The sequence below is a fragment of the Sus scrofa genome, unplaced genomic scaffold (assembly GCF_054392235.1).
Source record: "Sus scrofa isolate SSC_HxYL_T2T_F1_AM1 unplaced genomic scaffold, Sscrofa_HxYL_maternal_Yorkshire_Landrace_v2.0 dam_167, whole genome shotgun sequence".
NCBI lineage: Eukaryota > Metazoa > Chordata > Mammalia > Artiodactyla > Suidae > Sus > Sus scrofa.
Window position 1 is genome coordinate 10,748 of NW_028146972.1, and position 24,165 is coordinate 34,912.

Here is a 24,165-nt window from a genome sequence, read left to right on the forward strand (position 1 = left end):
AGGCCGGCGCCTGCCTGGGCCTGGGAGGCCCGGTGGGGGTGGAGGGAGCCGGCCCCTGCCTGCCTCTGCACCCTCCCTTCGGCTGCCCCTTGGCCTCCGAGCCCAGCCGAGCCCTGGGACTTCCTCCAAGGCCTTGGGTGGGCTTGCGCCCAGGAGCCCCTGCCAGCAGCCCAGGGAACGGCGGGAACCGGGCCCTCCCTGGCCTCAGCCGGCCCCCGGTAGCCTCATCCTGCTTGGAGCGCCTCGGCTTCCCCCGGGGCGCTCCTTCTCGCGAGCCTGGGGCGCTCCTCGGCGGGGGGCTGCTGTGATGGCATGGCCCGCGAGGGGGACCGTCCTGGGCGTCCAGCGGCGGACAGAGCAGCGTCCAGCAGGCTTCGGGCCCGGCCTGACCCTCCCTCTAGACCCCGGGTGGGCGGCAGGGGACCGGGTCCATTGGGCTGGCGGTGCGGCTCCTTGCTGTGCTCGGGGCCCCGGCTCTCCCGCCCCAGACAGCCACCGGGCCCGCCCCCCACCCCCCATGCCGGGAGGTTCCCCCCCCACTCCACCCCACCCCACCCCACCCCACCCCGCGCCGCCCCCCCCACCCCCCACCCCCGTGGTTGTGGTCGCCAGCCTCTGGCCAATGCCCCTGCAGACCAGCCCCCGTTTTCCTCCCTGGCACTACCGAGGGGGGCCCGGCCCAGGGCTCTCCAGGAGCCCGCCGTGGGCTGAGTACGGCCGAGGACTGGGCAGGCAGGGCAGCCGGTGGTCGCCGTCCCTCCAGGACACGAGTGCCCCTGCACAGGGGCGGAAGGGGAGGCCCGGGAGCCGGGGAGCCGCGGAGGCCAAGGGCCAGGCCGGCCAGGCCCCAGGGCAGGGCGGGGCGATCCCAGCGTGCGGCCCTGAGGCACTGTCCCCACACCGCTCCACACTGTCCCGAAGCCCCCGAGCGCCAGCCCAGACCCCCGGGACATCCCCCCACCCACCCACACACACACACACTCCCCCCCGACCCCCGGGACACACCCCCGCGCCCTCACCCCCTCCACCCCTCCGCCCCCACCCCACCCCACCCCCCCGCCCCCCCGGACGCCGGGACACCCCCCCCCACTCCCCTCCCCTCCAGCAACGCGCGGCGCTCCCATCCCCCGGCAGCCCACCAGGTGGCGCTCGCTCCCACCCGGCCGCCGCGCCGACGCCCGTGACGTCAGCCGCCCGGCTCCATTTGAGCGCCTCTCGGCAGCCGAGAACTCGGACTTCCCGTGTGGCTCACAACATAACTACTCGGCGTTGCTTCTACAGTGGCTGTGGCTCGACCCCTAGCCTGGGAACCTCCATATGCCGCAGGTGCGGCCACTTGTTTTGCGCTCCCGCTCGCCTCCCCGGCCCGCCCCGGGCCCTTTCGCCTCGCCTTTTGCCCCGGCTCGCCCGCTGCCTTCGCCTGCCTCTCCCGAGCCCACCTCCCGCGCCCCGCACCCCCACTCACACACGCGCTCCCACGCGCCCCCCGCAACCCTCACCCACACTCTCGCACCTCGCAATGCTCTCTCTTGCCTCAAGCCACCGACCCACAGCGGCCGCCACCTGCCCTAAGCGCCGCCACCGCAGCGCCCCCCGCCGCCGCCGCCGCCGCCGCCGCGTCCCTCACGGGCCGGTCCGAGCCTCCTGCCCTCCCCGCCAGGCCCGCTCCCCCGCAGGGCCTGCTGCCCACCTGTGCTCTCCACCCACACCACACCCGCACATCCCTCGTGGCCCGACAGGTCCTTGAAGCCCACCCAAGACCCCCATTGGCCCCAGCAGCCCAGATCCACAAACAAGCAAACAAACAAGCAAACAAACAAACAAACAAACAAACAAACAAACAAAGGCTGCCTCGGGATCACCTGAACCAGAGCTTGGAAAAACCCGCGGGGAGGATCGTTTGGGTTTCGTTGTTTGCAAAGGCTGGCGGGCTGGGGGGGGGGGGGGGCGGACGGTGGCACCCCATGCCCGAGACGGCCCCGTCAGGTCGCTGGCGCTGACTTGAAGCCTGGGAGGATAGCCTCTTTCTGCACAGGGAACTGACTCGGGTTTGGAGCCCGCAGCTGAGGGCGCTGGGCGTGCGTCCTCAATCCTCCTGCGGTCAGCAATGCAGTGGCTCCGTCTGCTTTGAGTCGGAGGTCGATTCTTACGATTAAAGTCGAGCTGATGTCCAATGTTTCTTCCAGGGGTCTTGGTCCGCCAAGGGACCCACTCGCAGACATTTCCCCGCGCTGTACCGGCGGCTCCCGTGGCCCATCCATTCCACACAGCGCAGGTGGCATCCACAGAGCAGCCCAGGGGCCCATCCCCATCCATCCCAGGGCAGCCCCTTTCCCCCACCTGCCAAGCCCAAGTGTGTGCTCCTTGCCCACCGTCGGTTTCTGGAGTCTGCGGGTGGGTGTTTAGATAGCGCCATCCGTTGCGGCGTTTAGAGTCCACCAACAGGTGATGTCCTAGGGCACTTGTCTTTGCCTTTCTGGCTTCCTTCGCTTAGTATGAGGGTCTCTCGTTCCAGCCCCGCGGCGGCAGATGGCACTCGTTCTGCCGCTTTTTCCTGGCTGTGTGCGATGCCATCGCATGGATGTCCCCGGGCCTTCGAAGTGCACTCACCTGTCAGTGGACCTTTAGGTGGCTTCCAGATCTTGGCTCTGGTGAGTAGTGCGGCGACAGACAGAGGGGTGCCCGGGTCTGCTTCCGGGAAAGTTTGGTCCCGGTGAAATGGAGCTGTTTGGAGGCCGGCTTCGGTCTTTGTGTGGGCCGGCCCGTGTAGGGCTGCTTGGCTGAGACTCTGTCGAGGAGGGAGGCCTTCAGCCACCGGGGCCTCACGGGGCCTCCCCGTGCGGCACCATCACAGAGCTCTCTGTCACTGCCCCTTGTGGGGGTGAGGGAAGGGGCGTGTTGGGGGGGGGGCGTGTGTGTCGGGGGGGATGGTGGGCAAGGAGCACACACTTGGGCTTGGCGGGTGGGGGCGGGGGTGGGGGTGGGGGAAAGGGGCTGCCCTGGGATGGATGGGGATGGGCCTCTGGGCTGCTCTGTGGATGCCACCTGCGCTGTGTGGAATGGATGGGCCAGGGGAGCCGCCGGTACAGCGCGGGGAAATGTCTGCGAGTGGGTCCCTTGACTCTGTCGAGGAGGGAGGCCTTCAGCCACCGGGGCCTCACGGGGCCTCCCCGTGCGGCACCATCACAGAGCTCTCCGTCACTGCCCCTGGTGGGGGTGAGGGAAGGGGCGTGTTTGGGGGGGTGGGGTGGGCGGGGTGTGTGCGCGCGCGCGTGCACGCACGCTGGCGGGCGTGGGTGTCCCGGGGCCTGGCCAGCCCTCCGCTAGAGATCAGCACGCGTGGATGCTGACGTGAGGACCAGCAGGGTGACAAGAGAGGCTGCCTGGTGGGTGACCGCGCTGGGCAGAGCCACAACCCGCTCGCCTTTCAGTTCTCCACCCAGGGGCCCCTCCTGCGAGCCACCCATAGGGGTCCCTGGTCCCTCCCTCAGACGTCGTCTCCACCGCGGCCCGAGATCATCTTTCTTCTCCAGTGGGTTCCTTGTCTCTTGCGTACCACCCTCTCCACCCCCCACCCCCACCCCCACCCCCACCCCCACCCGGCTTGCCCTTGGACAGACGGCGAGAAGCTGACCGAGAGACCGAGACAGAGACAGGAGATGAGCCGAGGCCGGTGGGCAAATGGTGCAGAGAGGGCTTGTCCGACGCAGGGTTGCCCCAGAACTTCACACACACGCACGCACACACGGACACACACGCACAGACACACGCCCGCGCACACACACACACGCACACCAGCCCCGGCCCAGCGGCCCGGCGACCCCTCTCTGTGAACGGCCTTGAGGCCACGTGCCGGGCCACGCGGATCCCCCAGTGCCCGAGGGCCCTGGCGGCCCACAGGGATCCAAGGGCAAGGCGGGTGGGAGGCTGGCAGGGTCCACGTGCCACGAGAAGCATGGCTTGCAGGCACGACCTCTGCCCAGAGCCTGTTTCCGCCTGGGCCGACTCCTCCGGCCGCCTCCCAGGCCCACCCTCGCAGCCCTTGGGCCTCCCGGCGGCTCTCTGCGGGCGGGACCTCAGCTGTGGGCTCCGAACCCCTGGCCCTCCCCGGACCCGCGTCCCTCCCTTCCTGTGTCCGGGAAACCCCAGCGAAGCCTTCGGTGCCCGCCAGGCAGGCGGTGGGCCTGCCTTGGTCCGCTCCGTCCTTCCTGACGCGGAGGCGGCTGGTGCTGGGCCTTGCTTGGGCCCTCAGCCTGAGAAGGTCTGTCTTGCCCCAGGAGACCACCCGGCTCGTGTCCGGCCGCCGCCGCCGCCGCCGCCGCCGCCGCCGCCAGGTCCAAGGCGGCCTCGGGGGGCAGGGACAGAGCCGGCCGGGTCTTGCCTCTCCTGCGTTCGCGTGCTTGGGGCTCAGGCCTGTCACCCTCTGGCCGCCGAAGCCCAGCCGCCGGCCCTGCGGTGAAGCCTGGGGCCGAGGGCCATGGCCCCAGCTTCCGGGGCTCGGCTCCGCGGGCTGCCGTGGACACTGGTCGTCTGATCCCAGACGGAGGCAGGGAGGGCCAGCTGGTGGGGCCTGCCGCTCACACAGCCCACCCGCCCTGGACCCGGGGCCCTGGCCGCAGGGCCCCCCCCCCGAGGCGAGGTCCTTCTCCGCGGGGGTGGGGTGCTGCTCTCCCTGCGTCCTGTCCTCCGTGGCCCCCCATGGCTCTGAGGACCCGAGAGGCCGGCGCCTGCCTGGGCCTGGGAGGCCCGGTGGGGGTGGAGGGAGCCGGCCCCTGCCTGCCTCTGCACCCTCCCTTCGGCTGCCCCTTGGCCTCCGAGCCCAGCCGAGCCCTGGGACTTCCTCCAAGGCCTTGGGTGGGCTTGCGCCCAGGAGCCCCTGCCAGCAGCCCAGGGAACGGCGGGAACCGGGCCCTCCCTGGCCTCAGCCGGCCCCCGGTAGCCTCATCCTGCTTGGAGCGCCTCGGCTTCCCCCGGGGCGCTCCTTCTCGCGAGCCTGGGGCGCTCCTCGGCGGGGGGCTGCTGTGATGGCATGGCCCGCGAGGGGGACCGTCCTGGGCGTCCAGCGGCGGACAGAGCAGCGTCCAGCAGGCTTCGGGCCCGGCCTGACCCTCCCTCTAGACCCCGGGTGGGCGGCAGGGGACCGGGTCCATTGGGCTGGCGGTGCGGCTCCTTGCTGTGCTCGGGGCCCCGGCTCTCCCGCCCCAGACAGCCACCGGGCCCGCCCCCCACCCCCCATGCCGGGAGGTTCCCCCCCCACTCCACCCCACCCCACCCCACCCCACCCCGCGCCGCCCCCCCCACCCCCCACCCCCGTGGTTGTGGTCGCCAGCCTCTGGCCAATGCCCCTGCAGACCAGCCCCCGTTTTCCTCCCTGGCACTACCGAGGGGGGCCCGGCCCAGGGCTCTCCAGGAGCCCGCCGTGGGCTGAGTACGGCCGAGGACTGGGCAGGCAGGGCAGCCGGTGGTCGCCGTCCCTCCAGGACACGAGTGCCCCTGCACAGGGGCGGAAGGGGAGGCCCGGGAGCCGGGGAGCCGCGGAGGCCAAGGGCCAGGCCGGCCAGGCCCCAGGGCAGGGCGGGGCGATCCCAGCGTGCGGCCCTGAGGCACTGTCCCCACACCGCTCCACACTGTCCCGAAGCCCCCGAGCGCCAGCCCAGACCCCCGGGACATCCCCCCACCCACCCACACACACACACACTCCCCCCCGACCCCCGGGACACACCCCCGCGCCCTCACCCCCTCCACCCCTCCGCCCCCACCCCACCCCACCCCCCCGCCCCCCCGGACGCCGGGACACCCCCCCCCACTCCCCTCCCCTCCAGCAACGCGCGGCGCTCCCATCCCCCGGCAGCCCACCAGGTGGCGCTCGCTCCCACCCGGCCGCCGCGCCGACGCCCGTGACGTCAGCCGCCCGGCTCCATTTGAGCGCCTCTCGGCAGCCGAGAACTCGGACTTCCCGTGTGGCTCACAACATAACTACTCGGCGTTGCTTCTACAGTGGCTGTGGCTCGACCCCTAGCCTGGGAACCTCCATATGCCGCAGGTGCGGCCACTTGTTTTGCGCTCCCGCTCGCCTCCCCGGCCCGCCCCGGGCCCTTTCGCCTCGCCTTTTGCCCCGGCTCGCCCGCTGCCTTCGCCTGCCTCTCCCGAGCCCACCTCCCGCGCCCCGCACCCCCACTCACACACGCGCTCCCACGCGCCCCCCGCAACCCTCACCCACACTCTCGCACCTCGCAATGCTCTCTCTTGCCTCAAGCCACCGACCCACAGCGGCCGCCACCTGCCCTAAGCGCCGCCACCGCAGCGCCCCCCGCCGCCGCCGCCGCCGCCGCCGCGTCCCTCACGGGCCGGTCCGAGCCTCCTGCCCTCCCCGCCAGGCCCGCTCCCCCGCAGGGCCTGCTGCCCACCTGTGCTCTCCACCCACACCACACCCGCACATCCCTCGTGGCCCGACAGGTCCTTGAAGCCCACCCAAGACCCCCATTGGCCCCAGCAGCCCAGATCCACAAACAAGCAAACAAACAAGCAAACAAACAAACAAACAAACAAACAAACAAACAAAGGCTGCCTCGGGATCACCTGAACCAGAGCTTGGAAAAACCCGCGGGGAGGATCGTTTGGGTTTCGTTGTTTGCAAAGGCTGGCGGGCTGGGGGGGGGGGGCGGACGGTGGCACCCCATGCCCGAGACGGCCCCGTCAGGTCGCTGGCGCTGACTTGAAGCCTGGGAGGATAGCCTCTTTCTGCACAGGGAACTGACTCGGGTTTGGAGCCCGCAGCTGAGGGCGCTGGGCGTGCGTCCTCAATCCTCCTGCGGTCAGCAATGCAGTGGCTCCGTCTGCTTTGAGTCGGAGGTCGATTCTTACGATTAAAGTCGAGCTGATGTCCAATGTTTCTTCCAGGGGTCTTGGTCCGCCAAGGGACCCACTCGCAGACATTTCCCCGCGCTGTACCGGCGGCTCCCGTGGCCCATCCATTCCACACAGCGCAGGTGGCATCCACAGAGCAGCCCAGGGGCCCATCCCCATCCATCCCAGGGCAGCCCCTTTCCCCCACCTGCCAAGCCCAAGTGTGTGCTCCTTGCCCACCGTCGGTTTCTGGAGTCTGCGGGTGGGTGTTTAGATAGCGCCATCCGTTGCGGCGTTTAGAGTCCACCAACAGGTGATGTCCTAGGGCACTTGTCTTTGCCTTTCTGGCTTCCTTCGCTTAGTATGAGGGTCTCTCGTTCCAGCCCCGCGGCGGCAGATGGCACTCGTTCTGCCGCTTTTTCCTGGCTGTGTGCGATGCCATCGCATGGATGTCCCCGGGCCTTCGAAGTGCACTCACCTGTCAGTGGACCTTTAGGTGGCTTCCAGATCTTGGCTCTGGTGAGTAGTGCGGCGACAGACAGAGGGGTGCCCGGGTCTGCTTCCGGGAAAGTTTGGTCCCGGTGAAATGGAGCTGTTTGGAGGCCGGCTTCGGTCTTTGTGTGGGCCGGCCCGTGTAGGGCTGCTTGGCTGAGACTCTGTCGAGGAGGGAGGCCTTCAGCCACCGGGGCCTCACGGGGCCTCCCCGTGCGGCACCATCACAGAGCTCTCTGTCACTGCCCCTTGTGGGGGTGAGGGAAGGGGCGTGTTGGGGGGGGGGCGTGTGTGTCGGGGGGGATGGTGGGCAAGGAGCACACACTTGGGCTTGGCGGGTGGGGGCGGGGGTGGGGGTGGGGGAAGGGGCTGCCCTGGGATGGATGGGGATGGGCCTCTGGGCTGCTCTGTGGATGCCACCTGCGCTGTGTGGAATGGATGGGCCAGGGGAGCCGCCGGTACAGCGCGGGGAAATGTCTGCGAGTGGGTCCCTTGACTCTGTCGAGGAGGGAGGCCTTCAGCCACCGGGGCCTCACGGGGCCTCCCCGTGCGGCACCATCACAGAGCTCTCCGTCACTGCCCCTGGTGGGGGTGAGGGAAGGGGCGTGTTTGGGGGGGTGGGGTGGGCGGGGTGTGTGCGCGCGCGCGTGCACGCACGCTGGCGGGCGTGGGTGTCCCGGGGCCTGGCCAGCCCTCCGCTAGAGATCAGCACGCGTGGATGCTGACGTGAGGACCAGCAGGGTGACAAGAGAGGCTGCCTGGTGGGTGACCGCGCTGGGCAGAGCCACAACCCGCTCGCCTTTCAGTTCTCCACCCAGGGGCCCCTCCTGCGAGCCACCCATAGGGGTCCCTGGTCCCTCCCTCAGACGTCGTCTCCACCGCGGCCCGAGATCATCTTTCTTCTCCAGTGGGTTCCTTGTCTCTTGCGTACCACCCTCTCCACCCCCCACCCCCACCCCCACCCCCACCCCCACCCGGCTTGCCCTTGGACAGACGGCGAGAAGCTGACCGAGAGACCGAGACAGAGACAGGAGATGAGCCGAGGCCGGTGGGCAAATGGTGCAGAGAGGGCTTGTCCGACGCAGGGTTGCCCCAGAACTTCACACACACGCACGCACACACGGACACACACGCACAGACACACGCCCGCGCACACACACACACGCACACCAGCCCCGGCCCAGCGGCCCGGCGACCCCTCTCTGTGAACGGCCTTGAGGCCACGTGCCGGGCCACGCGGATCCCCCAGTGCCCGAGGGCCCTGGCGGCCCACAGGGATCCAAGGGCAAGGCGGGTGGGAGGCTGGCAGGGTCCACGTGCCACGAGAAGCATGGCTTGCAGGCACGACCTCTGCCCAGAGCCTGTTTCCGCCTGGGCCGACTCCTCCGGCCGCCTCCCAGGCCCACCCTCGCAGCCCTTGGGCCTCCCGGCGGCTCTCTGCGGGCGGGACCTCAGCTGTGGGCTCCGAACCCCTGGCCCTCCCCGGACCCGCGTCCCTCCCTTCCTGTGTCCGGGAAACCCCAGCGAAGCCTTCGGTGCCCGCCAGGCAGGCGGTGGGCCTGCCTTGGTCCGCTCCGTCCTTCCTGACGCGGAGGCGGCTGGTGCTGGGCCTTGCTTGGGCCCTCAGCCTGAGAAGGTCTGTCTTGCCCCAGGAGACCACCCGGCTCGTGTCCGGCCGCCGCCGCCGCCGCCGCCGCCAGGTCCAAGGCGGCCTCGGGGGGCAGGGACAGAGCCGGCCGGGTCTTGCCTCTCCTGCGTTCGCGTGCTTGGGGCTCAGGCCTGTCACCCTCTGGCCGCCGAAGCCCAGCCGCCGGCCCTGCGGTGAAGCCTGGGGCCGAGGGCCATGGCCCCAGCTTCCGGGGCTCGGCTCCGCGGGCTGCCGTGGACACTGGTCGTCTGATCCCAGACGGAGGCAGGGAGGGCCAGCTGGTGGGGCCTGCCGCTCACACAGCCCACCCGCCCTGGACCCGGGGCCCTGGCCGCAGGGCCCCCCCCCGAGGCGAGGTCCTTCTCCGCGGGGGTGGGGTGCTGCTCTCCCTGCGTCCTGTCCTCCGTGGCCCCCCATGGCTCTGAGGACCCGAGAGGCCGGCGCCTGCCTGGGCCTGGGAGGCCCGGTGGGGGTGGAGGGAGCCGGCCCCTGCCTGCCTCTGCACCCTCCCTTCGGCTGCCCCTTGGCCTCCGAGCCCAGCCGAGCCCTGGGACTTCCTCCAAGGCCTTGGGTGGGCTTGCGCCCAGGAGCCCCTGCCAGCAGCCCAGGGAACGGCGGGAACCGGGCCCTCCCTGGCCTCAGCCGGCCCCCGGTAGCCTCATCCTGCTTGGAGCGCCTCGGCTTCCCCCGGGGCGCTCCTTCTCGCGAGCCTGGGGCGCTCCTCGGCGGGGGGCTGCTGTGATGGCATGGCCCGCGAGGGGGACCGTCCTGGGCGTCCAGCGGCGGACAGAGCAGCGTCCAGCAGGCTTCGGGCCCGGCCTGACCCTCCCTCTAGACCCCGGGTGGGCGGCAGGGGACCGGGTCCATTGGGCTGGCGGTGCGGCTCCTTGCTGTGCTCGGGGCCCCGGCTCTCCCGCCCCAGACAGCCACCGGGCCCGCCCCCCACCCCCCATGCCGGGAGGTTCCCCCCCCACTCCACCCCACCCCACCCCACCCCACCCCGCGCCGCCCCCCCCACCCCCCACCCCCGTGGTTGTGGTCGCCAGCCTCTGGCCAATGCCCCTGCAGACCAGCCCCCGTTTTCCTCCCTGGCACTACCGAGGGGGGCCCGGCCCAGGGCTCTCCAGGAGCCCGCCGTGGGCTGAGTACGGCCGAGGACTGGGCAGGCAGGGCAGCCGGTGGTCGCCGTCCCTCCAGGACACGAGTGCCCCTGCACAGGGGCGGAAGGGGAGGCCCGGGAGCCGGGGAGCCGCGGAGGCCAAGGGCCAGGCCGGCCAGGCCCCAGGGCAGGGCGGGGCGATCCCAGCGTGCGGCCCTGAGGCACTGTCCCCACACCGCTCCACACTGTCCCGAAGCCCCCGAGCGCCAGCCCAGACCCCCGGGACATCCCCCCACCCACCCACACACACACACACACTCCCCCCCGACCCCCGGGACACACCCCCGCGCCCTCACCCCCTCCACCCCTCCGCCCCCACCCCACCCCACCCCCCCGCCCCCCCGGACGCCGGGACACCCCCCCCCACTCCCCTCCCCTCCAGCAACGCGCGGCGCTCCCATCCCCCGGCAGCCCACCAGGTGGCGCTCGCTCCCACCCGGCCGCCGCGCCGACGCCCGTGACGTCAGCCGCCCGGCTCCATTTGAGCGCCTCTCGGCAGCCGAGAACTCGGACTTCCCGTGTGGCTCACAACATAACTACTCGGCGTTGCTTCTACAGTGGCTGTGGCTCGACCCCTAGCCTGGGAACCTCCATATGCCGCAGGTGCGGCCACTTGTTTTGCGCTCCCGCTCGCCTCCCCGGCCCGCCCCGGGCCCTTTCGCCTCGCCTTTTGCCCCGGCTCGCCCGCTGCCTTCGCCTGCCTCTCCCGAGCCCACCTCCCGCGCCCCGCACCCCCACTCACACACGCGCTCCCACGCGCCCCCCGCAACCCTCACCCACACTCTCGCACCTCGCAATGCTCTCTCTTGCCTCAAGCCACCGACCCACAGCGGCCGCCACCTGCCCTAAGCGCCGCCACCGCAGCGCCCCCCGCCGCCGCCGCCGCCGCCGCCGCGTCCCTCACGGGCCGGTCCGAGCCTCCTGCCCTCCCCGCCAGGCCCGCTCCCCCGCAGGGCCTGCTGCCCACCTGTGCTCTCCACCCACACCACACCCGCACATCCCTCGTGGCCCGACAGGTCCTTGAAGCCCACCCAAGACCCCCATTGGCCCCAGCAGCCCAGATCCACAAACAAGCAAACAAACAAGCAAACAAACAAACAAACAAACAAACAAACAAACAAAGGCTGCCTCGGGATCACCTGAACCAGAGCTTGGAAAAACCCGCGGGGAGGATCGTTTGGGTTTCGTTGTTTGCAAAGGCTGGCGGGCTGGGGGGGGGGGGGGCGGACGGTGGCACCCCATGCCCGAGACGGCCCCGTCAGGTCGCTGGCGCTGACTTGAAGCCTGGGAGGATAGCCTCTTTCTGCACAGGGAACTGACTCGGGTTTGGAGCCCGCAGCTGAGGGCGCTGGGCGTGCGTCCTCAATCCTCCTGCGGTCAGCAATGCAGTGGCTCCGTCTGCTTTGAGTCGGAGGTCGATTCTTACGATTAAAGTCGAGCTGATGTCCAATGTTTCTTCCAGGGGTCTTGGTCCGCCAAGGGACCCACTCGCAGACATTTCCCCGCGCTGTACCGGCGGCTCCCGTGGCCCATCCATTCCACACAGCGCAGGTGGCATCCACAGAGCAGCCCAGGGGCCCATCCCCATCCATCCCAGGGCAGCCCCTTTCCCCCACCTGCCAAGCCCAAGTGTGTGCTCCTTGCCCACCGTCGGTTTCTGGAGTCTGCGGGTGGGTGTTTAGATAGCGCCATCCGTTGCGGCGTTTAGAGTCCACCAACAGGTGATGTCCTAGGGCACTTGTCTTTGCCTTTCTGGCTTCCTTCGCTTAGTATGAGGGTCTCTCGTTCCAGCCCCGCGGCGGCAGATGGCACTCGTTCTGCCGCTTTTTCCTGGCTGTGTGCGATGCCATCGCATGGATGTCCCCGGGCCTTCGAAGTGCACTCACCTGTCAGTGGACCTTTAGGTGGCTTCCAGATCTTGGCTCTGGTGAGTAGTGCGGCGACAGACAGAGGGGTGCCCGGGTCTGCTTCCGGGAAAGTTTGGTCCCGGTGAAATGGAGCTGTTTGGAGGCCGGCTTCGGTCTTTGTGTGGGCCGGCCCGTGTAGGGCTGCTTGGCTGAGACTCTGTCGAGGAGGGAGGCCTTCAGCCACCGGGGCCTCACGGGGCCTCCCCGTGCGGCACCATCACAGAGCTCTCTGTCACTGCCCCTTGTGGGGGTGAGGGAAGGGGCGTGTTGGGGGGGGGGCGTGTGTGTCGGGGGGGATGGTGGGCAAGGAGCACACACTTGGGCTTGGCGGGTGGGGGCGGGGGTGGGGGTGGGGGAAAGGGGCTGCCCTGGGATGGATGGGGATGGGCCTCTGGGCTGCTCTGTGGATGCCACCTGCGCTGTGTGGAATGGATGGGCCAGGGGAGCCGCCGGTACAGCGCGGGGAAATGTCTGCGAGTGGGTCCCTTGACTCTGTCGAGGAGGGAGGCCTTCAGCCACCGGGGCCTCACGGGGCCTCCCCGTGCGGCACCATCACAGAGCTCTCCGTCACTGCCCCTGGTGGGGGTGAGGGAAGGGGCGTGTTTGGGGGGGTGGGGTGGGCGGGGTGTGTGCGCGCGCGCGTGCACGCACGCTGGCGGGCGTGGGTGTCCCGGGGCCTGGCCAGCCCTCCGCTAGAGATCAGCACGCGTGGATGCTGACGTGAGGACCAGCAGGGTGACAAGAGAGGCTGCCTGGTGGGTGACCGCGCTGGGCAGAGCCACAACCCGCTCGCCTTTCAGTTCTCCACCCAGGGGCCCCTCCTGCGAGCCACCCATAGGGGTCCCTGGTCCCTCCCTCAGACGTCGTCTCCACCGCGGCCCGAGATCATCTTTCTTCTCCAGTGGGTTCCTTGTCTCTTGCGTACCACCCTCTCCACCCCCCACCCCCACCCCCACCCCCACCCCCACCCGGCTTGCCCTTGGACAGACGGCGAGAAGCTGACCGAGAGACCGAGACAGAGACAGGAGATGAGCCGAGGCCGGTGGGCAAATGGTGCAGAGAGGGCTTGTCCGACGCAGGGTTGCCCCAGAACTTCACACACACGCACGCACACACGGACACACACGCACAGACACACGCCCGCGCACACACACACACGCACACCAGCCCCGGCCCAGCGGCCCGGCGACCCCTCTCTGTGAACGGCCTTGAGGCCACGTGCCGGGCCACGCGGATCCCCCAGTGCCCGAGGGCCCTGGCGGCCCACAGGGATCCAAGGGCAAGGCGGGTGGGAGGCTGGCAGGGTCCACGTGCCACGAGAAGCATGGCTTGCAGGCACGACCTCTGCCCAGAGCCTGTTTCCGCCTGGGCCGACTCCTCCGGCCGCCTCCCAGGCCCACCCTCGCAGCCCTTGGGCCTCCCGGCGGCTCTCTGCGGGCGGGACCTCAGCTGTGGGCTCCGAACCCCTGGCCCTCCCCGGACCCGCGTCCCTCCCTTCCTGTGTCCGGGAAACCCCAGCGAAGCCTTCGGTGCCCGCCAGGCAGGCGGTGGGCCTGCCTTGGTCCGCTCCGTCCTTCCTGACGCGGAGGCGGCTGGTGCTGGGCCTTGCTTGGGCCCTCAGCCTGAGAAGGTCTGTCTTGCCCCAGGAGACCACCCGGCTCGTGTCCGGCCGCCGCCGCCGCCGCCGCCGCCAGGTCCAAGGCGGCCTCGGGGGGCAGGGACAGAGCCGGCCGGGTCTTGCCTCTCCTGCGTTCGCGTGCTTGGGGCTCAGGCCTGTCACCCTCTGGCCGCCGAAGCCCAGCCGCCGGCCCTGCGGTGAAGCCTGGGGCCGAGGGCCATGGCCCCAGCTTCCGGGGCTCGGCTCCGCGGGCTGCCGTGGACACTGGTCGTCTGATCCCAGACGGAGGCAGGGAGGGCCAGCTGGTGGGGCCTGCCGCTCACACAGCCCACCCGCCCTGGACCCGGGGCCCTGGCCGCAGGGCCCCCCCCCGAGGCGAGGTCCTTCTCCGCGGGGGTGGGGTGCTGCTCTCCCTGCGTCCTGTCCTCCGTGGCCCCCCATGGCTCTGAGGACCCGAGAGGCCGGCGCCTGCCTGGGCCTGGGAGGCCCGGTGGGGGTGGAGGGAGCCGGCCCCTGCCTGCCTCTGCACCCTCCCTTCGGCTGCCCCTTGGCCTCCGAGCCCAGCCGAGCCCTGGGACTTCCTCCAAGGCCTTGGGTGGGCTTGCGCCCAGGAGCCCCTGCCAGCAGCCCAGGGAACGGCGGGAACCGGGCCCTCCCTGGCCTCAGCCGGCCCCCGGTAGCCTCATCCTGCTTGGAGCGCCTCGGCTTCCCCCGGGGCGCTCCTTCTCGCGAGCCTGGGGCGCTCCTCGGCGGGGGGCTGCTGTGATGGCATGGCCCGCGAGGGGGACCGTCCTGGGCGTCCAGCGGCGGACAGAGCAGCGTCCAGCAGGCTTCGGGCCCGGCCTGACCCTCCCTCTAGACCCCGGGTGGGCGGCAGGGGACCGGGTCCATTGGGCTGGCGGTGCGGCTCCTTGCTGTGCTCGGGGCCCCGGCTCTCCCGCCCCAGACAGCCACCGGGCCCGCCCCCCACCCCCCATGCCGGGAGGTTCCCCCCCCACTCCACCCCACCCCACCCCACCCCACCCCGCGCCGCCCCCCCCACCCCCCACCCCCGTGGTTGTGGTCGCCAGCCTCTGGCCAATGCCCCTGCAGACCAGCCCCCGTTTTCCTCCCTGGCACTACCGAGGGGGGCCCGGCCCAGGGCTCTCCAGGAGCCCGCCGTGGGCTGAGTACGGCCGAGGACTGGGCAGGCAGGGCAGCCGGTGGTCGCCGTCCCTCCAGGACACGAGTGCCCCTGCACAGGGGCGGAAGGGGAGGCCCGGGAGCCGGGGAGCCGCGGAGGCCAAGGGCCAGGCCGGCCAGGCCCCAGGGCAGGGCGGGGCGATCCCAGCGTGCGGCCCTGAGGCACTGTCCCCACACCGCTCCACACTGTCCCGAAGCCCCCGAGCGCCAGCCCAGACCCCCGGGACATCCCCCCACCCACCCACACACACACACACTCCCCCCCGACCCCCGGGACACACCCCCGCGCCCTCACCCCCTCCACCCCTCCGCCCCCACCCCACCCCACCCCCCCGCCCCCCCGGACGCCGGGACACCCCCCCCCACTCCCCTCCCCTCCAGCAACGCGCGGCGCTCCCATCCCCCGGCAGCCCACCAGGTGGCGCTCGCTCCCACCCGGCCGCCGCGCCGACGCCCGTGACGTCAGCCGCCCGGCTCCATTTGAGCGCCTCTCGGCAGCCGAGAACTCGGACTTCCCGTGTGGCTCACAACATAACTACTCGGCGTTGCTTCTACAGTGGCTGTGGCTCGACCCCTAGCCTGGGAACCTCCATATGCCGCAGGTGCGGCCACTTGTTTTGCGCTCCCGCTCGCCTCCCCGGCCCGCCCCGGGCCCTTTCGCCTCGCCTTTTGCCCCGGCTCGCCCGCTGCCTTCGCCTGCCTCTCCCGAGCCCACCTCCCGCGCCCCGCACCCCCACTCACACACGCGCTCCCACGCGCCCCCCGCAACCCTCACCCACACTCTCGCACCTCGCAATGCTCTCTCTTGCCTCAAGCCACCGACCCACAGCGGCCGCCACCTGCCCTAAGCGCCGCCACCGCAGCGCCCCCCGCCGCCGCCGCCGCCGCCGCCGCGTCCCTCACGGGCCGGTCCGAGCCTCCTGCCCTCCCCGCCAGGCCCGCTCCCCCGCAGGGCCTGCTGCCCACCTGTGCTCTCCACCCACACCACACCCGCACATCCCTCGTGGCCCGACAGGTCCTTGAAGCCCACCCAAGACCCCCATTGGCCCCAGCAGCCCAGATCCACAAACAAGCAAACAAACAAGCAAACAAACAAACAAACAAACAAACAAACAAACAAAGGCTGCCTCGGGATCACCTGAACCAGAGCTTGGAAAAACCCGCGGGGAGGATCGTTTGGGTTTCGTTGTTTGCAAAGGCTGGCGGGCTGGGGGGGGGGGGGCGGACGGTGGCACCCCATGCCCGAGACGGCCCCGTCAGGTCGCTGGCGCTGACTTGAAGCCTGGGAGGATAGCCTCTTTCTGCACAGGGAACTGACTCGGGTTTGGAGCCCGCAGCTGAGGGCGCTGGGCGTGCGTCCTCAATCCTCCTGCGGTCAGCAATGCAGTGGCTCCGTCTGCTTTGAGTCGGAGGTCGATTCTTACGATTAAAGTCGAGCTGATGTCCAATGTTTCTTCCAGGGGTCTTGGTCCGCCAAGGGACCCACTCGCAGACATTTCCCCGCGCTGTACCGGCGGCTCCCGTGGCCCATCCATTCCACACAGCGCAGGTGGCATCCACAGAGCAGCCCAGGGGCCCATCCCCATCCATCCCAGGGCAGCCCCTTTCCCCCACCTGCCAAGCCCAAGTGTGTGCTCCTTGCCCACCGTCGGTTTCTGGAGTCTGCGGGTGGGTGTTTAGATAGCGCCATCCGTTGCGGCGTTTAGAGTCCACCAACAGGTGATGTCCTAGGGCACTTGTCTTTGCCTTTCTGGCTTCCTTCGCTTAGTATGAGGGTCTCTCGTTCCAGCCCCGCGGCGGCAGATGGCACTCGTTCTGCCGCTTTTTCCTGGCTGTGTGCGATGCCATCGCATGGATGTCCCCGGGCCTTCGAAGTGCACTCACCTGTCAGTGGACCTTTAGGTGGCTTCCAGATCTTGGCTCTGGTGAGTAGTGCGGCGACAGACAGAGGGGTGCCCGGGTCTGCTTCCGGGAAAGTTTGGTCCCGGTGAAATGGAGCTGTTTGGAGGCCGGCTTCGGTCTTTGTGTGGGCCGGCCCGTGTAGGGCTGCTTGGCTGAGACTCTGTCGAGGAGGGAGGCCTTCAGCCACCGGGGCCTCACGGGGCCTACCCGTGCGGCACCATCACAGAGCTCTCTGTCACTGCCCCTTGTGGGGGTGAGGGAAGGGGCGTGTTGGGGGGGGGGCGTGTGTGTCGGGGGGGATGGTGGGCAAGGAGCACACACTTGGGCTTGGCGGGTGGGGGCGGGGGTGGGGGTGGGGGAAAGGGGCTGCCCTGGGATGGATGGGGATGGGCCTCTGGGCTGCTCTGTGGATGCCACCTGCGCTGTGTGGAATGGATGGGCCAGGGGAGCCGCCGGTACAGCGCGGGGAAATGTCTGCGAGTGGGTCCCTTGACTCTGTCGAGGAGGGAGGCCTTCAGCCACCGGGGCCTCACGGGGCCTCCCCGTGCGGCACCATCACAGAGCTCTCCGTCACTGCCCCTGGTGGGGGTGAGGGAAGGGGCGTGTTTGGGGGGGTGGGGTGGGCGGGGTGTGTGCGCGCGCGCGTGCACGCACGCTGGCGGGCGTGGGTGTCCCGGGGCCTGGCCAGCCCTCCGCTAGAGATCAGCACGCGTGGATGCTGACGTGAGGACCAGCAGGGTGACAAGAGAGGCTGCCTGGTGGGTGACCGCGCTGGGCAGAGCCACAACCCGCTCGCCTTTCAGTTCTCCACCCAGGGGCCCCTCCTGCGAGCCACCCATAGGGGTCCCTGGTCCCTCCCTCAGACGTCGTCTCCACCGCGGCCCGAGATCATCTTTCTTCTCCAGTGGGTTCCTTGTCTCTTGCGTACCACCCTCTCCACCCCCCACCCCCACCCCCACCCCCACCCCCACCCGGCTTGCCCTTGGACAGACGGCGAGAAGCTGACCGAGAGACCGAGACAGAGACAGGAGATGAGCCGAGGCCGGTGGGCAAATGGTGCAGAGAGGGCTTGTCCGACGCAGGGTTGCCCCAGAACTTCACACACACGCACGCACACACGGACACACACGCACAGACACACGCCCGCGCACACACACACACGCACACCAGCCCCGGCCCAGCGGCCCGGCGACCCCTCTCTGTGAACGGCCTTGAGGCCACGTGCCGGGCCACGCGGATCCCCCAGTGCCCGAGGGCCCTGGCGGCCCACAGGGATCCAAGGGCAAGGCGGGTGGGAGGCTGGCAGGGTCCACGTGCCACGAGAAGCATGGCTTGCAGGCACGACCTCTGCCCAGAGCCTGTTTCCGCCTGGGCCGACTCCTCCGGCCGCCTCCCAGGCCCACCCTCGCAGCCCTTGGGCCTCCCGGCGGCTCTCTGCGGGCGGGACCTCAGCTGTGGGCTCCGAACCCCTGGCCCTCCCCGGACCCGCGTCCCTCCCTTCCTGTGTCCGGGAAACCCCAGCGAAGCCTTCGGTGCCCGCCAGGCAGGCGGTGGGCCTGCCTTGGTCCGCTCCGTCCTTCCTGACGCGGAGGCGGCTGGTGCTGGGCCTTGCTTGGGCCCTCAGCCTGAGAAGGTCTGTCTTGCCCCAGGAGACCACCCGGCTCGTGTCCGGCCGCCGCCGCCGCCGCCGCCGCCGCCGCCAGGTCCAAGGCGGCCTCGGGGGGCAGGGACAGAGCCGGCCGGGTCTTGCCTCTCCTGCGTTCGCGTGCTTGGGGCTCAGGCCTGTCACCCTCTGGCCGCCGAAGCCCAGCCGCCGGCCCTGCGGTGAAGCCTGGGGCCGAGGGCCATGGCCCCAGCTTCCGGGGCTCGGCTCCGCGGGCTGCCGTGGACACTGGTCGTCTGATCCCAGACGGAGGCAGGGAGGGCCAGCTGGTGGGGCCTGCCGCTCACACAGCCCACCCGCCCTGGACCCGGGGCCCTGGCCGCAGGGCCCCCCCCCGAGGCGAGGTCCTTCTCCGCGGGGGTGGGGTGCTGCTCTCCCTGCGTCCTGTCCTCCGTGGCCCCCCATGGCTCTGAGGACCCGAGAGGCCGGCGCCTGCCTGGGCCTGGGAGGCCCGGTGGGGGTGGAGGGAGCCGGCCCCTGCCTGCCTCTGCACCCTCCCTTCGGCTGCCCCTTGGCCTCCGAGCCCAGCCGAGCCCTGGGACTTCCTCCAAGGCCTTGGGTGGGCTTGCGCCCAGGAGCCCCTGCCAGCAGCCCAGGGAACGGCGGGAACCGGGCCCTCCCTGGCCTCAGCCGGCCCCCGGTAGCCTCATCCTGCTTGGAGCGCCTCGGCTTCCCCCGGGGCGCTCCTTCTCGCGAGCCTGGGGCGCTCCTCGGCGGGGGGCTGCTGTGATGGCATGGCCCGCGAGGGGGACCGTCCTGGGCGTCCAGCGGCGGACAGAGCAGCGTCCAGCAGGCTTCGGGCCCGGCCTGACCCTCCCTCTAGACCCCGGGTGGGCGGCAGGGGACCGGGTCCATTGGGCTGGCGGTGCGGCTCCTTGCTGTGCTCGGGGCCCCGGCTCTCCCGCCCCAGACAGCCACCGGGCCCGCCCCCCACCCCCCATGCCGGGAGGTTCCCCCCCCACTCCACCCCACCCCACCCCACCCCACCCCGCGCCGCCCCCCCCACCCCCCACCCCCGTGGTTGTGGTCGCCAGCCTCTGGCCAATGCCCCTGCAGACCAGCCCCCGTTTTCCTCCCTGGCACTACCGAGGGGGGCCCGGCCCAGGGCTCTCCAGGAGCCCGCCGTGGGCTGAGTACGGCCGAGGACTGGGCAGGCAGGGCAGCCGGTGGTCGCCGTCCCTCCAGGACACGAGTGCCCCTGCACAGGGGCGGAAGGGGAGGCCCGGGAGCCGGGGAGCCGCGGAGGCCAAGGGCCAGGCCGGCCAGGCCCCAGGGCAGGGCGGGGCGATCCCAGCGTGCGGCCCTGAGGCACTGTCCCCACACCGCTCCACACTGTCCCGAAGCCCCCGAGCGCCAGCCCAGACCCCCGGGACATCCCCCCACCCACCCACACACACACACACACTCCCCCCCGACCCCCGGGACACACCCCCGCGCCCTCACCCCCTCCACCCCTCCGCCCCCACCCCACCCCACCCCCCCGCCCCCCCGGACGCCGGGACACCCCCCCCCACTCCCCTCCCCTCCAGCAACGCGCGGCGCTCCCATCCCCCGGCAGCCCACCAGGTGGCGCTCGCTCCCACCCGGCCGCCGCGCCGACGCCCGTGACGTCAGCCGCCCGGCTCCATTTGAGCGCCTCTCGGCAGCCGAGAACTCGGACTTCCCGTGTGGCTCACAACATAACTACTCGGCGTTGCTTCTACAGTGGCTGTGGCTCGACCCCTAGCCTGGGAACCTCCATATGCCGCAGGTGCGGCCACTTGTTTTGCGCTCCCGCTCGCCTCCCCGGCCCGCCCCGGGCCCTTTCGCCTCGCCTTTTGCCCCGGCTCGCCCGCTGCCTTCGCCTGCCTCTCCCGAGCCCACCTCCCGCGCCCCGCACCCCCACTCACACACGCGCTCCCACGCGCCCCCCGCAACCCTCACCCACACTCTCGCACCTCGCAATGCTCTCTCTTGCCTCAAGCCACCGACCCACAGCGGCCGCCACCTGCCCTAAGCGCCGCCACCGCAGCGCCCCCCGCCGCCGCCGCCGCCGCCGCCGCGTCCCTCACGGGCCGGTCCGAGCCTCCTGCCCTCCCCGCCAGGCCCGCTCCCCCGCAGGGCCTGCTGCCCACCTGTGCTCTCCACCCACACCACACCCGCACATCCCTCGTGGCCCGACAGGTCCTTGAAGCCCACCCAAGACCCCCATTGGCCCCAGCAGCCCAGATCCACAAACAAGCAAACAAACAAGCAAACAAACAAACAAACAAACAAACAAACAAACAAAGGCTGCCTCGGGATCACCTGAACCAGAGCTTGGAAAAACCCGCGGGGAGGATCGTTTGGGTTTCGTTGTTTGCAAAGGCTGGCGGGCTGGGGGGGGGGGGCGGACGGTGGCACCCCATGCCCGAGACGGCCCCGTCAGGTCGCTGGCGCTGACTTGAAGCCTGGGAGGATAGCCTCTTTCTGCACAGGGAACTGACTCGGGTTTGGAGCCCGCAGCTGAGGGCGCTGGGCGTGCGTCCTCAATCCTCCTGCGGTCAGCAATGCAGTGGCTCCGTCTGCTTTGAGTCGGAGGTCGATTCTTACGATTAAAGTCGAGCTGATGTCCAATGTTTCTTCCAGGGGTCTTGGTCCGCCAAGGGACCCACTCGCAGACATTTCCCCGCGCTGTACCGGCGGCTCCCGTGGCCCATCCATTCCACACAGCGCAGGTGGCATCCACAGAGCAGCCCAGGGGCCCATCCCCATCCATCCCAGGGCAGCCCCTTTCCCCCACCTGCCAAGCCCAAGTGTGTGCTCCTTGCCCACCGTCGGTTTCTGGAGTCTGCGGGTGGGTGTTTAGATAGCGCCATCCGTTGCGGCGTTTAGAGTCCACCAACAGGTGATGTCCTAGGGCACTTGTCTTTGCCTTTCTGGCTTCCTTCGCTTAGTATGAGGGTCTCTCGTTCCAGCCCCGCGGCGGCAGATGGCACTCGTTCTGCCGCTTTTTCCTGGCTGTGTGCGATGCCATCGCATGGATGTCCCCGGGCCTTCGAAGTGCACTCACCTGTCAGTGGACCTTTAGGTGGCTTCCAGATCTTGGCTCTGGTGAGTAGTGCGGCGACAGACAGAGGGGTGCCCGGGTCTGCTTCCGGGAAAGTTTGGTCCCGGTGAAATGGAGCTGTTTGGAGGCCGGCTTCGGTCTTTGTGTGGGCCGGCCCGTGTAGGGCTGCTTGGCTGAGACTCTGTCGAGGAGGGAGGCCTTCAGCCACCGGGGCCTCACGGGGCCTACCCGTGCGGCACCATCACAGAGCTCTCTGTCACTGCCCCTTGTGGGGGTGAGGGAAGGGGCGTGTTGGGGGGGGGGCGTGTGTGTCGGGGGGGATGGTGGGCAAGGAGCACACACTTGGGCTTGGCGGGTGGGGGCGGGGGTGGGGGTGGGGGAAAGGGGCTGCCCTGGGATGGATGGGGATGGGCCTCTGGGCTGCTCTGTGGATGCCACCTGCGCTGTGTGGAATGGATGGGCCAGGGGAGCCGCCGGTACAGCGCGGGGAAATGTCTGCGAGTGGGTCCCTTGACTCTGTCGAGGAGGGAGGCCTTCAGCCACCGGGGCCTCACGGGGCCTCCCCGTGCGGCACCATCACAGAGCTCTCCGTCACTGCCCCTGGTGGGGGTGAGGGAAGGGGCGTGTTTGGGGGGGTGGGGTGGGCGGGGTGTGTGCGCGCGCGCGTGCACGCACGCTGGCGGGCGTGGGTGTCCCGGGGCCTGGCCAGCCCTCCGCTAGAGATCAGCACGCGTGGATGCTGACGTGAGGACCAGCAGGGTGACAAGAGAGGCTGCCTGGTGGGTGACCGCGCTGGGCAGAGCCACAACCCGCTCGCCTTTCAGTTCTCCACCCAGGGGCCCCTCCTGCGAGCCACCCATAGGGGTCCCTGGTCCCTCCCTCAGACGTCGTCTCCACCGCGGCCCGAGATCATCTTTCTTCTCCAGTGGGTTCCTTGTCTCTTGCGTACCACCCTCTCCACCCCCCACCCCCACCCCCACCCCCACCCCCACCCGGCTTGCCCTTGGACAGACGGCGAGAAGCTGACCGAGAGACCGAGACAGAGACAGGAGATGAGCCGAGGCCGGTGGGCAAATGGTGCAGAGAGGGCTTGTCCGACGCAGGGTTGCCCCAGAACTTCACACACACGCACGCACACACGGACACACACGCACAGACACACGCCCGCGCACACACACACACGCACACCAGCCCCGGCCCAGCGGCCCGGCGACCCCTCTCTGTGAACGGCCTTGAGGCCACGTGCCGGGCCACGCGGATCCCCCAGTGCCCGAGGGCCCTGGCGGCCCACAGGGATCCAAGGGCAAGGCGGGTGGGAGGCTGGCAGGGTCCACGTGCCACGAGAAGCATGGCTTGCAGGCACGACCTCTGCCCAGAGCCTGTTTCCGCCTGGGCCGACTCCTCCGGCCGCCTCCCAGGCCCACCCTCGCAGCCCTTGGGCCTCCCGGCGGCTCTCTGCGGGCGGGACCTCAGCTGTGGGCTCCGAACCCCTGGCCCTCCCCGGACCCGCGTCCCTCCCTTCCTGTGTCCGGGAAACCCCAGCGAAGCCTTCGGTGCCCGCCAGGCAGGCGGTGGGCCTGCCTTGGTCCGCTCCGTCCTTCCTGACGCGGAGGCGGCTGGTGCTGGGCCTTGCTTGGGCCCTCAGCCTGAGAAGGTCTGTCTTGCCCCAGGAGACCACCCGGCTCGTGTCCGGCCGCCGCCGCCGCCGCCGCCGCCGCCGCCAGGTCCAAGGCGGCCTCGGGGGGCAGGGACAGAGCCGGCCGGGTCTTGCCTCTCCTGCGTTCGCGTGCTTGGGGCTCAGGCCTGTCACCCTCTGGCCGCCGAAGCCCAGCCGCCGGCCCTGCGGTGAAGCCTGGGGCCGAGGGCCATGGCCCCAGCTTCCGGGGCTCGGCTCCGCGGGCTGCCGTGGACACTGGTCGTCTGATCCCAGACGGAGGCAGGGAGGGCCAGCTGGTGGGGCCTGCCGCTCACACAGCCCACCCGCCCTGGACCCGGGGCCCTGGCCGCAGGGCCCCCCCCCGAGGCGAGGTCCTTCTCCGCGGGGGTGGGGTGCTGCTCTCCCTGCGTCCTGTCCTCCGTGGCCCCCCATGGCTCTGAGGACCCGAGAGGCCGGCGCCTGCCTGGGCCTGGGAGGCCCGGTGGGGGTGGAGGGAGCCGGCCCCTGCCTGCCTCTGCACCCTCCCTTCGGCTGCCCCTTGGCCTCCGAGCCCAGCCGAGCCCTGGGACTTCCTCCAAGGCCTTGGGTGGGCTTGCGCCCAGGAGCCCCTGCCAGCAGCCCAGGGAACGGCGGGAACCGGGCCCTCCCTGGCCTCAGCCGGCCCCCGGTAGCCTCATCCTGCTTGGAGCGCCTCGGCTTCCCCCGGGGCGCTCCTTCTCGCGAGCCTGGGGCGCTCCTCGGCGGGGGGCTGCTGTGATGGCATGGCCCGCGAGGGGGACCGTCCTGGGCGTCCAGCGGCGGACAGAGCAGCGTCCAGCAGGCTTCGGGCCCGGCCTGACCCTCCCTCTAGACCCCGGGTGGGCGGCAGGGGACCGGGTCCATTGGGCTGGCGGTGCGGCTCCTTGCTGTGCTCGGGGCCCCGGCTCTCCCGCCCCAGACAGCCACCGGGCCCGCCCCCCACCCCCCATGCCGGGAGGTTCCCCCCCCACTCCACCCCACCCCACCCCACCCCACCCCGCGCCGCCCCCCCCACCCCCCACCCCCGTGGTTGTGGTCGCCAGCC

The 24,165-nt window shown here is 70.7% G+C and overlaps 1 long non-coding RNA gene across 1 annotated transcript in view; it reads left to right on the top strand.

Moving 5' to 3' along the window:
* The first annotated feature begins 1,206 nt into the window (after window positions 1-1,206).
* LOC146394307 (uncharacterized) overlaps window positions 1,207-24,165 on the top strand; it is an 86,568-nt gene continuing 63,609 nt past the window's right edge. The window contains exons 1-6 of the long non-coding RNA XR_014836259.1: window positions 1,207-1,326; window positions 2,516-2,651; window positions 7,230-7,365; window positions 11,937-12,072; window positions 16,642-16,777; window positions 21,354-21,489. This is a non-coding gene — a long non-coding RNA (uncharacterized LOC146394307). The remainder of the gene's footprint in view (window positions 1,327-2,515; window positions 2,652-7,229; window positions 7,366-11,936; window positions 12,073-16,641; window positions 16,778-21,353; window positions 21,490-24,165) is intronic.